Raw genomic sequence first — 12,019 nt, 5'->3', positions numbered from 1 at the left:
CTCCATCAACTGCAAGATGCTATCCTACCAATATGGGCCAACATTTCTAAAGAATGCTTTCAGCACCTTGTTGAATCAATGCCACGTAGAATTAAGGCAGTTCTGAAGGCGAAAGGGGGTCAAACACAGTATTAGTATGGTGTTCCTAATAATCCTTTAGGTGAGTGTGTATATTTGATTTCTTACTGGCCCAAATCATATACATTATTTGATTATTTATTAACTATGCAGGATTTAATCAGTGTCAGTATTAATTGACCCTTAAACAAATGCATATGTTGCACCATATGCTCAATACACTGCTGTATTAATGTTCAAATACTACAAAGAATTTCATTAATCTCAATAAACGTTCAAGAAGCTTTATGTAAAGCAACAGATGCAGCCTAACTGTATAATATCCAGCAAATATACAAATGCTGCATGTTTTCTTGTACCCTACAACGATTGCATTTCCATAAGGAACCAAGTCTTGTGGTCTTGAGGGAGTCTGGCCCGGCCATCCATATTCCTGCTCGCCGCCTATTTATAGGCCTCCTTTACATTTTTCACTTTCACATTTTATAGGGTAATGATTATTTCTCAGCGGAAGTAAATAGCACAGCACAAATGGCCTCTGCATGTGAGGGCCGGCTTTGATTTATACCCACACACAAAGTAGTGCGCAGGCCTTTGCCTTTAATACCTGACTCTATTTTACGGCAAGTCTCAGAGGAGCACACTTTTGAGAGCACTACCACTCTGCTTTGGGGTCAGAAACCCGCTACAGTGACGGCGTGCGAGCGTTTGTATCTCTTCCAAGTCGGCCTCCTTCAATCATCACACACACAAACATTGGATGCGGCGTAGGAGGCTGGAGTGCGCGCAGGTGTAATGATCCACTTCACGTACGCTTGAGTCAAAAGGACGTGGCTCGGAGGAGCTGGCAGGGCAGCAATAGACCCGGGCCACCTCGGCCTGCTGCCTTTTGTGTGCGTCTTCTCAAGGGCCAGTTTGATGAATCAGTTCTGGGCTTGGGCTTTTGTGAGTGTGCCGTCAAGCCTGCAGGTGTTTTATAGTGGAGGGTCTGAGAGGGAACAGTTAATTACCCTGCAGGGGCGCGCAGATCCCCAAACGCTGTTTGATGTGCAGAACTTGAGCGTGCTGAAGGGAGTCCTAAAGTGATGCAAATAATCCATTAGAGGTAACTTGACTAGCCTGTTGTCTGCGCAAAGATGACCGATTTGAATAACACAGGATGAGGAATAAACATTTTATCCAAATGCACTGAAAACATTCAGACCTCTTATAGTTAATGAGAGGATTTTAATGTTTATTGTAATGTTTATTTTTTTTAAATATCTGTTGTCTACAATGATTTTAGGGCAACATTTTCATTTACATGTAAATTTAAAAAAGGTAAACGAAAATTTTGGATGTACTTGGCCGAAAACCGAAAACGATAACTAATTTCCTATTTTTTTTTTATAATTATATTAATTTTAGACTCAATTAAATTCAATGATTTTATTGAATCTGAATAAAAAAATCAAATAAAATATATTAACCACATTATAAAAAACAAGTAACAAAATTGGACAAAATATATTAAAATAATATTAAATATCATTCCTGCAGGTCTCGCACTTATAATGAAATCTATCTATCTATCTATCAACATCAACAAATACTGCTTATATAAATAAAATTTAATTTTATATGTAATATTTCTTGTGTATAACCAACAAACAGCCCAAAATGAGTAAAACAAAAAAAGTAGTCACTCAACATTAATAAACCACCTAAATATTAGGTTTATCTTGGGGGGGGGGGGGGGGGGGGGGGGCAAACAACTGGCACAATTGGAACCACAGAATTTTTTTTTTTAATTTTTAGGGTTAGGGTTTTTTATATGGTGATACCAAGTTCAAGTTCATTTTATTTATATAGCACATTTTACAACAGCCACTGGCTGACCAAAGTGCTTTACACTTTTATTTGATACCTGTTTTCATAGCATGTTCAATGAGCTCTTAAAAACATATGCCTAAAATGAAAGTAAATTTTTAATGAACATACCAGATTACCATTCAGAGACACAAACATTAATAGTCACTCGACTGAGAAACAAATAATAGATGATATACAGCACTTCTTAACACCAAGATGTTTCACTCTACAATAAACAATGATTATGTCTTTTACATGACGACATTGTATCTGGTCAAACAGGTTGATTTGAATGTGCACAGCCCATAGACAAAATCTTCAAACTCACATTACAAAAAAAAAACATTTGATAGGTCTTTCTTTAAAGATTCAATGAGTTGTCAAGTAAATCAATGTCACTTCCTGATTGACTTCTAAAGAAAGCAGAGCATAAGAGACAATAATCTGATAGATCTCAGCTAGATCGCATGCACCTGCAGGCCCTTGTTGTTGTTGTTTTTAAAGTGTCGTGAAAACCAGAATTGGGGGGGGGGGGGGGACTATTTTCCAAGAAACACATAAGCTCTGATCTAAAAGGTGATACCAAATGAGATACCTCATTTAGCCCCAGTTCTAAGGAAGCACTGCATGTACTCTTCATAGAATACACTGCAATTCAGTGGAAAACAAATGCTGGTAAGCATACTTATATTTTATTTAAACCCCAAGTATCAATCAAAAATAAGTAAATAAGAAATTACTATTTCACGCAATATTTGTGCGATATTTCATTAAGTACTACAAAATAACAATTACAATTGATATTACAATTTCAAATTATCAGTTTTAATCTAACAAGAATTTATTATTTTACCCAAAATGTGTGCAAAACAAAATGTTCAATAAATATGTACTGTTTTATCTAATATTTGTGTGCAATATTTCATTGAATTGGCCTATTTCATATGTATGTGTCATATTTCATTAAATAAAAAGGATTGATTTCAATTGAGTAAAGTCTATACAAAATAACTATTTTAACTAAGACTAACGATTTCTCATTAAACATGAAAGAGTATCAAATTCAATCCAAATAATAATCGACTATTTTACCCAATAAACTGTGTGAAATACATGATTCAATACTGAATGATATCAATACAATAAGAAAAGTTCAATCTACATAAAAACTAACCATTTTCCCAATACTTGCTATATTTTAATCAATACTGATACAAGTGTCAATTAAAAAAGCTTAGTCTAAATAAAAATGTTACTGTTATCAGGATTTATTTGAGTTAGGATGTGGCTGTGTATTCAGAAGACATCAAGGCTAATATTTCACAGCCAACAAATGTTTTCTTGCATGATACAACTACTTGTTATATGTGGCCTGAAGACCCCTGGCTGTACGTGCGGCGGACCCCATGTCACGTGGTCTAATGAGGACTAAGCCATGTCACTGACCACTAAGTTCTCCAGCTAACCTCTGACCGCGACGGGATGTGACAACTTCCACTTCGGGCCTAAATTCCTTTTATTTGCCGCAGCCAGAGGTCAAGGCCACCAGCTGCAATCATGCTAATAGAAGCCTACACTGAACATCCCTCCATCTCTAGCTCCTGGGCCCTTTCTTCTCAGCTAAAAGTTTGACAACGATTTCAGTGGCGTCCCAGCAATCACTGAATGCACGATACATTATTACCGTTATGCTCTGTATCACGCAGAACCAAAACAACAGATGTTGATCATGCTTCATTTCTCTGGAATATTCATGATGCAATAATCGGACGCATATCATAACACGATTTCTTCTGCGGCCTTTGACAGTTCGTCAACATCACAATTCAGTCGAGGAAAGAAACATTTTGTGTTTTTCTGCAAAGCGTAATGATATACAAGCCAATTAACTACTTCAACACCTTGGTCATGCAAAGAGATGTGATATCTAAAATGTATTATAAAAACCATGTCAAAATTAGGGATGTGCAAAATAAACATTTAATACAATATTTTTGGAAAAAGGAACTATTTTACCAAATATTCTGGTGTAATAGTTCATTCTATATATATATATTCACTCACCTAAAGGATTATTAGGAACACCTGTTCAATTTCTCATTAATGCAATTATCTAATCAACCAATCACATGGCAGTTGCTTCAATGCATTTAGGGGTGTGGTCCTGGTCAAGACAATCTCCTGAACTCCAAACTGAATGTCAGAATGGGAAAGAAAGGTGATTTAAGCAATTTTGAGCGTGGCATGGTTGTTGGTGCCAGACGGGCCGGTCTGAGTATTTCACAATCTGCTCAGTTACTGGGATTTTCACGCACAACCATTTCTAGGGTTTACAAAGAATGGTGTGAAAAGGGAAAAACATCCAGTATGCAGCAGTCCTGTGGGCGAAAATGTCTTGTTGATGCTAGAGGTCAGAGGAGAATGGGCCGACTGATTCAAGCTGATAGAAGAGCAACTTTGACTGAAATAACCACTCGTTACAACCGAGGTGTGCAGCAAAGCATTTGTGAAGCCACAACACCCACAACCTTGAGGCGGATGGGCTACAACAGCAGAAGACTCCACCGGGTACCACTCATCTCCACTACAAATAGGAAAAAGAGGCTACAATTTGCAAGAGCTCACCAAAATTGGACAGTTGAAGACTGGAAAAATGTTGCCTGGTCTGATGAGTCTCGATTTCTGTTGAGACATTCAGATGGTAGAGTCAGAATTTGGCGTAAACAGAATGAGAACATGGATCCATCATGCCTTGTTACCACTGTGCAGGCTGGTGGTGGTGTTGGAATGGTGTGGGGGATGTTTTCTTGGCACACTTTAGGCCCCTTAGTGCCAATTGGGCATCGTTTAAATGCCACGGCCTACCTGAGCATAGTTTCTGACAATTTATGGCCACCATGTACCCATCCTCTGAAGGCTACTTCCAGCAGGATAATGCACCATGTCACAAAGCTCGAATCATTTCAAATTGGTTTCTTGAACATGACAATGAGAGACACTGTACTAAAATGGCCCCCACAGTCACCAGATCTCAACCCAATAGAGCATCTTTGGGATGTGGTGGAACGGGAGCTTCGTGCCCTGGATGTGCATCCCACAAATCTCCATCAACTGCAAGATGCTATCCTATCAATATGGGCCAACATTTCTAAAGAATGCTTTCAGCACCTTGTTGAATCAATGCCACATAGAATTAAGGCAGTTCTGAAGGCGAAAGGGGGTCAAACACAGTAGTATGGTGTTCCTAATAATCCTTTAGGTGTATATATATATATATATATATATATATATATATATATATATATATATATATATATATATATATATATAAAATCAATCTACATGAAAATTTAACTATTTTAATCAATATTTGGGCAACATTTCATTCAATACAACAAAGTATCAATTAAAAAGTTCAGTCCACATAAAAATGTACTGTTCAACACAAGGAATTAGCAAAATGACAGATTGATTTCAAAATCAACTGCTTGGTAGGTTGATTGAACAAGTAGTCTACTAATTTGTTTTAAGGAAGTCATGTTACAATAATATGCCAAATAATATAGATTAAAAAAAGTCAACCTTACTACGGTAATCAACTGGTGGCAATTAAAAGTGGCAAACAGAGAGAAAAAAAAGCAAGGTTCAGCCATAGTGTAGAAAGGTTGAACGGAAGTTACCAAGGGGCGCTCAGTGGGGCCATTTATTGATGCTGGCCGTTCATGCAGTGAGGAGCTCACAGAAACCCTGAGAGGTCTATTCTCCACCCCATCTACCATTAGGGACTTCCCTTTCTATGAACCCCTTCTATGCTTATTCATCAATTGCCCTTCACCCCTTTCATGAAAATACATCTGTAAAACTCAAACCATCTCATACCACTATCTACTAGCAGTGCTTCTTCCTCAGAACACAGAGCAGAACTTAAAGAGAATGTCTTTGGTGAATCTTTAATGGGGCGCAAAGGATCTGCCCTTTTCATGAGAGATAAGGGTGCTGGGGAAAAACGCTGTAGTTGTACAAAGATTGTAGGGCTTGCATTGCTCAGTACTGAAGTCTTATGCCCCATTCTCAGCGATTTTACCAACCCTCTAGGCAAACCCTGGAGCACAGAATTGCCATTGGCTAGTACATTTTTTGTTTATAATATATGATTCAACCATATATAATAGTATATCAGTCTGGCGAATCAGCTTATCTTGGTAAAATCGAACAGCTTTTAAATATCTGAACGTACACTCTTAACACCAGTCAATCAAGCATTATGTTATGATATTATGGTAATCAAGCACTATTTAATGATAGACCTTTAATTACAACTAAAACTTGGTAACCATGTATCAATGGATTTTTGTAATTTTAACCGAACTTAGGACTGGTGATGAAAATAGATCATAGTAATAGATTATAGTTATTATTATAAAAAGATAATAATACTACTACTAATCACAATATACTAATGCACTAAGTATGACCTGCCTGCTGGGTTCCTGAATATTAATCACATTATCAACAATCGCTAGAAATGATTTACTGAAATCAAAACAGGGAAGGTAAAAGATGAGAGATGAGCCAGCCAATGAGATTGACGTTTGCGCATTAGTTCCGCCCACTACAGGAGAAACCGGCACGTCTTCTGCTTGTTCTTAAAAGCTGAATAATTCCAAACTGAACTTTATTTTGACATGAAAATACAACAAAGAATGTTGTTTATATGTAGGCTCTCTCTCTTTCCGTGTGTGAGAAACAGCGCCCTCAGCAAAGCGACGGCGAGTCGGCAGTTAGCATCACACTGGTTCCCTCGACAAAAACCCAATAGGATTTTCCAATAGGCCTTTGGATTATCGCAAAAAAAAAAAACAAGCTCTGTGATCAACAAAAGTTTATGATACTTGCACGTTTTGTCTAAGATAATTTTCACAGATGACAACAATTTTTAAGCCTAAATGCAGTCGCAAGCAGAAAGCTAAAGGTAGGCTATAAAGTTTAACGAACTACACCACGGTTGCTCGACTTCAACGTCACCATCACTTAGCTTCCGACAACTAGTTTAAGTAGTAAATAGTTTATAAGAGCACAATAATAAACATAACGAGGCTGTAAAAGCGGACTGAGTTTACCTTTTTGGCGTGATGACGTTTAATGTCCCCGACTGCCCATTTAGCCACTTGTTAGCAACCGCCCTTTTCAAGACACATAGCTTTAAAAAAAACATAAGTGGGGTAATACTGATGTATTTTATGTCGTAGAATAAAACGTAAACGTGTCTTCAGCTTGTGTTCACCACAGACCTTATTTCAGCCAATTAATCAAAAACCCATTGACTTTGGGACGATGGAACCGGAAGTGCTAAAATGGTAACTTGCTTCCGCGTTTTGGCCTACAAAAGGGATGCCATACCTGCACCACTCTATACTCCAAAACTGAACCTGAACCAAATCTAAAACGAATCAGGAGCTTGAGAATCGGAATCAAATTGGAAAATCTGTTTTCACATACCCAGCCCTACTGAGTACAAATAAATCCCATAAATATATGGAGTTGTTTATTAGCTAATAACTGCATTTTAAAAAGCACAAGACAGCACAGCAATCCGTTGACTTCACTGATCAAGTTGGAAATGATTGCTGAATAAATGCTAACTTTTCTTCATAAATCACAATCCAAATTGGCAGCTTAATGGGAGCTACAGTTCTTCCAAAATGCCAGTCCTTAAAGCTGATCTTGGATCAATAATGTTCATGTTTTAGAAAATAAAATAATTACTTCAGTTACTCTCATCATTAAGGTCTACCCAAATCCACCAGTAATAGTCTTGTGTTCCTACTGTTGTTGTACTTTTAATGGTCGATGAATGCTCACGACAAATGACAGTTAAAAAAACACTTTGAATATCATAACCGTGCATTTAAAAACGCGCCTGGCCTGTTAACAACCAGACAAAACGCTCGCAACATCAAAACATCAATATCAATGAGATTCCCTGGGATATTTTTGGCCGAAGCCAAAGTAAAAAAAAAAGCATGGCTCAGCGCTTGGTTTGACCCAGAGACCTGGAGATAGTAACGTGACAGACTCCTTGTTCAAAGAAACTGGCCTGCTTTCATCTCCGGCTTTTTCCCGAGCCGCACTGGCCCAAGCCATCTGCTTTATTCTAATGCGGGGCTTAAAGATGCTGTTTTTTTCAAGGCTTCCCAAGTACGATAAACAGCCTTTATGTAGCTCACCCCTGTTTACAGCATGCAGTATGCTGTGCTGTAAAATATTCACTGTTAAACTGTCAACGATGCTGGCCACTCGCCCGGACTTCACAGTATGGTGGCACTCGCCCTCAGTTTACGCCCCCTCGGCCCCCCACCAATGCCTGCTCGCGTAGAGGCCCGGGAACCGGCCCACTTCTCGAGACCTTCCAGAGCAGTTCAAACGCCCCACGAGCTTCCAGGCTTGGCTTCAGGCACGTGTAAAGTTTTTTTGTTATTCAATGCCCTGCAAAAGCACCGCCAAAGGTTTCCGAGTTCCAACTTGGCATGACTTCTGAAAAACAAAAAAGCGCCACAGCTTCCTCCTGCAGCTCTCGAGCCGGCTGTTTGTTTCCCTGACTGATTGAATGCAGAGAGCAGGGTCCTGTCGCGGAAGATCCCACAACGAGGGGGTGTTACGTCTCACTCCAGCCACAGACCTCGACAGCCCTTGGGCCGAAGAAACTCAGCGGAAAGCTGATGAGTGTTAGTATGCCAGGCTGGCGTGCCCGGCTATTTGCAACACTCGGATATTGCGTATTAAGAGAGACAGGCTTTCAAAACACACGGCCTCTTGCCTTCTCTCCAAGTCATCCTGTGTGAAACATTAAGTGTCGTTTGCAGTGAGGACGTAAGAAATGCCGATAGCGACCCGTACGAAAAGAACGAGGATGTTCTTTTGGATCACAGTGCATATTTATTACGTTTTTTTCCTCGTATTTTGTGACAAATGCAGGCTGTCAGCGTCTCCATTACTGTGTTTACAGTGGCATATGCATCGTGTAATAATTATGCTATGAAAGAGTTCATTTCCTGAGGAAATCTAAAGCAACGAGAGTGGGGGAAAAAGAACGACATATTTCACAAACATTTCTGTCTTGCGAAAAGAACTCAAATTGTGCCAGATCAGCCTAAAATACAAGTCATGATTACTTGCTGATAATGACACAAAAAAAAAAAAAAAAGTACACAAGAACATATATGAGGGTCAACTAAATGATATACTCTAAAATATTGCCTAAAAATCAAATGGATATATTCAAATCTCCTCAACTTCAATGGTGATTAAAATCTTAAAATACTTTAAAAAGTCTGTAAATGTCCCATTTAGCATATGACCAAAATTTGTTTTTTTTCAGCAGCCAATACGATATCTAGAGTGTTGAGTGAATGATTTAATGATATATTTTAAATAATTGAACTTAAAGATGTCAAACGAGACTATTTTTTTTTTAATATAGAAATTAAATTGAAGACATTTTAAGATTTTTTAATACACATTTTTAAAGGAAGTTAAGACCAATTGTGTAACAATGCAAAACTGACAAGAAATAGGTCACATTTCTGTTAATCGGCCCACTTTGAGGTTTGAGGTTGATGCTAATATCAGCCAAATATCATACGATTTACTGCCTGGCATATAACAATTCCCTTACTTATACTAGGCTATGCCCTAAAAGTATGTACTCTTTTACAGAAGAAAAAGTACACTTTTGAGTGTGTAGCAGAAGATTAGGTTTTGGGACATACTACAATGTCATAACTGCGTCTTTAACAAACTCCATTGTTGGATAATTCCTGTCACCATAAACTGGCCTGTCAATCATCCTGTCACTTGTCACAATGGCCTCATTTACACACTCCAAATTTCAGGTAATTAAATTTATATAACAATTCGATTCACCTTATTTTCCCATCATAATAGATAATACATTTTTCTCAAAATTTCACTTCTATCACAAAATAGAAACATCACTTCTATCTATGCCAAATATGGAACCTTGACTCTCAGACCTTTGCAACAATATGAGTTTTGTCAATATTAGAAAAAGATGATATTATAAAAATAGTGTAGTAAATTTTGTACAAATTTGAAACATGACACGCCCACTTCGGGGAGGAACCTGCTAAAAACTTATTAAGTACCATTTCTTTCTAAACGGTTTTCACAGGATGACTTTTGAGTGTTTTAGCTTTTGACAGATCAAATACCTAATATATGACGATTATTTATATATTAAATATTTGATAGGAAAACAATTAGAGGGACACTGACAGTTAAGAGGTTAAAATTATTTAATGTTCACTTCATATTTTGCAAACCTGAAAATTGTCATTATTTACATTCATGTTGCTAGCTACATCTAGTATGAAAGCCTTTCTTCTGTGAAACTCACTTTCATTGCATCATCTATCATTGAAAGGTGCCTCAATCTGTCATAATATCAGAATTTGTTTTCCACAGAAAAATAACATGAGTTTGGAAAGACACGAGGGTGAGTGAATGAACAATTTTGGGGTGAAATATTTGCTATAACAAGCCAAAAAGCACTATTTTTCAAAGTTTGCATAACAAATGCATTTAAAATGTTGTGCTGATTCATTGTTCAGCGTCATTCTGACAAACCCTGACTCCACAGTAATTTCACTGGATTTATAAGGTAATACACTGCATAAACTTCTAATAACTTCTAACATGGTCCTATAAAAATATGAGTGACCGAAAGACGTGATAATAAACGTGTCCCCTGATTCACTCGTGTCATTGTGAACATTATGAAGGAGGTTCATCATGAACCCAAAACAAGTAACAACGCGTTGCTGTGTCAACAGCTGGAAAGTGTTGCCAAAGTAAGAAATCCCTCACACTCACATAAAAAGCTTAGTTATGACTTCTCTAGATGAACAGAGCACTAAATACCTTTGCTATTTGGTTTTAAGGTTATTTGGCCAATGTCAGATAAATTAGGAGTGAATTTCCCTCAACATTTCTACTGCATGTGTCACGCTGACAGACGTTAGCTTAGCCACAATGCTCTAACTAACCGTGCCATGTCACTGCAGCAGAAACACAACCAACAACACTCTTAAAAACAGCTCCAAACTAACTTTCAAAACAGCGTAAGTGAATGTCTGAGTGGATAAAAGACGTTTTAGTGTTAAATCAAATCATCTGAAAGTTTGTCTCGGCTAAATTACTGCCACAGCAGCGTTAGCCTAGCGCGCTAACTCAAACTGGCCCAAAGTTCGGTCAACTTTTCCTCAGCCTTTTCTGTTATAACCTCTTATAACATTTAGCGCATACACATTGCCTCACCGACTCAAAATGTCATTGTTGGGTGACAATAAACACGGAAAAGTGTTTTTGAAGTTGACAGGAGGGAATGATGTTAAACTCTTACCAGGAAGTGCCAGCTGAGTTTCAAGCGCTGATGATGAGGATGAGGATGGTGTCCCAGACTGTCAAGGACGAGCTCCTGTTGAGTTCTTGCGCGACGCCGCAACACCAACGCGAGCTGTTCGCGCAGACTATAGAGAGTGATGTGTGTGTGTTCTGTTCGCGTGCGTGTGCGCGCTCCTTAACACGCCATTCTAGACCTGTGAAAGTTACACACACATCCCAGCATGCTCGAAAGAGAGGGCGGGGAACTTCACACAGGCCAATAACTTTAACATTCACAGAGACAAGAGTAAAGTAAGGCTTTGCAGAAAGATGTGTCAGTTATATTCTATCATGTCCATCTCATATCACTTGTTTTTTTCAACGCTAATTTATTTTATTCTCCAAGTTAGTCTGCAAGTCTATTCTTCAATGAAGATTCACATCACTTCTATTTTGTTCTGTTGTTCTTCACAAGAGTTCTACACTCCTCTACTTAATCTGATTTGTTTCAGTTCACTAATATTCTGTTCTGTTTCACTTGAGTTCTATGTATGTTCCACTTCAATTTTATTCTATATCGCAATTTTCACCTCACTTCTATTGTAATGTATTCTCTTGTATTTCACCACACTTCTATTTTTTTCAGTTCACTAATATTCAATTGTTTCAGTTTAGTTCTATTCTGTAA

General features: G+C 38.0%; 1 protein-coding gene across 1 annotated transcript in view; it reads right to left on the bottom strand.

The window, feature by feature from the left end:
• The window catches only part of nek7 (NIMA-related kinase 7), a 75,028-nt gene extending 63,487 nt beyond the window's left edge, over positions 1-11,541 (bottom strand). The window contains exon 1 of the mRNA XM_056236845.1: positions 11,351-11,541. The gene's annotated coding sequence lies outside the window, so the exon portion shown is untranslated. The remainder of the gene's footprint in view (positions 1-11,350) is intronic.
• Positions 11,542-12,019: the final 478 nt, after the last annotated feature.

This window comes from Rhinichthys klamathensis, unplaced genomic scaffold, assembly GCF_029890125.1.
Source record: "Rhinichthys klamathensis goyatoka isolate OS25496 unplaced genomic scaffold, OSU_Roscu_1.1 h1tg000467l_1, whole genome shotgun sequence".
Lineage (NCBI taxonomy): Eukaryota > Metazoa > Chordata > Actinopteri > Cypriniformes > Leuciscidae > Rhinichthys > Rhinichthys klamathensis.
The sequence above is the reverse complement of the archived record's forward strand: the minus strand, read 5'-3'. Positions and strand labels throughout refer to the sequence as shown.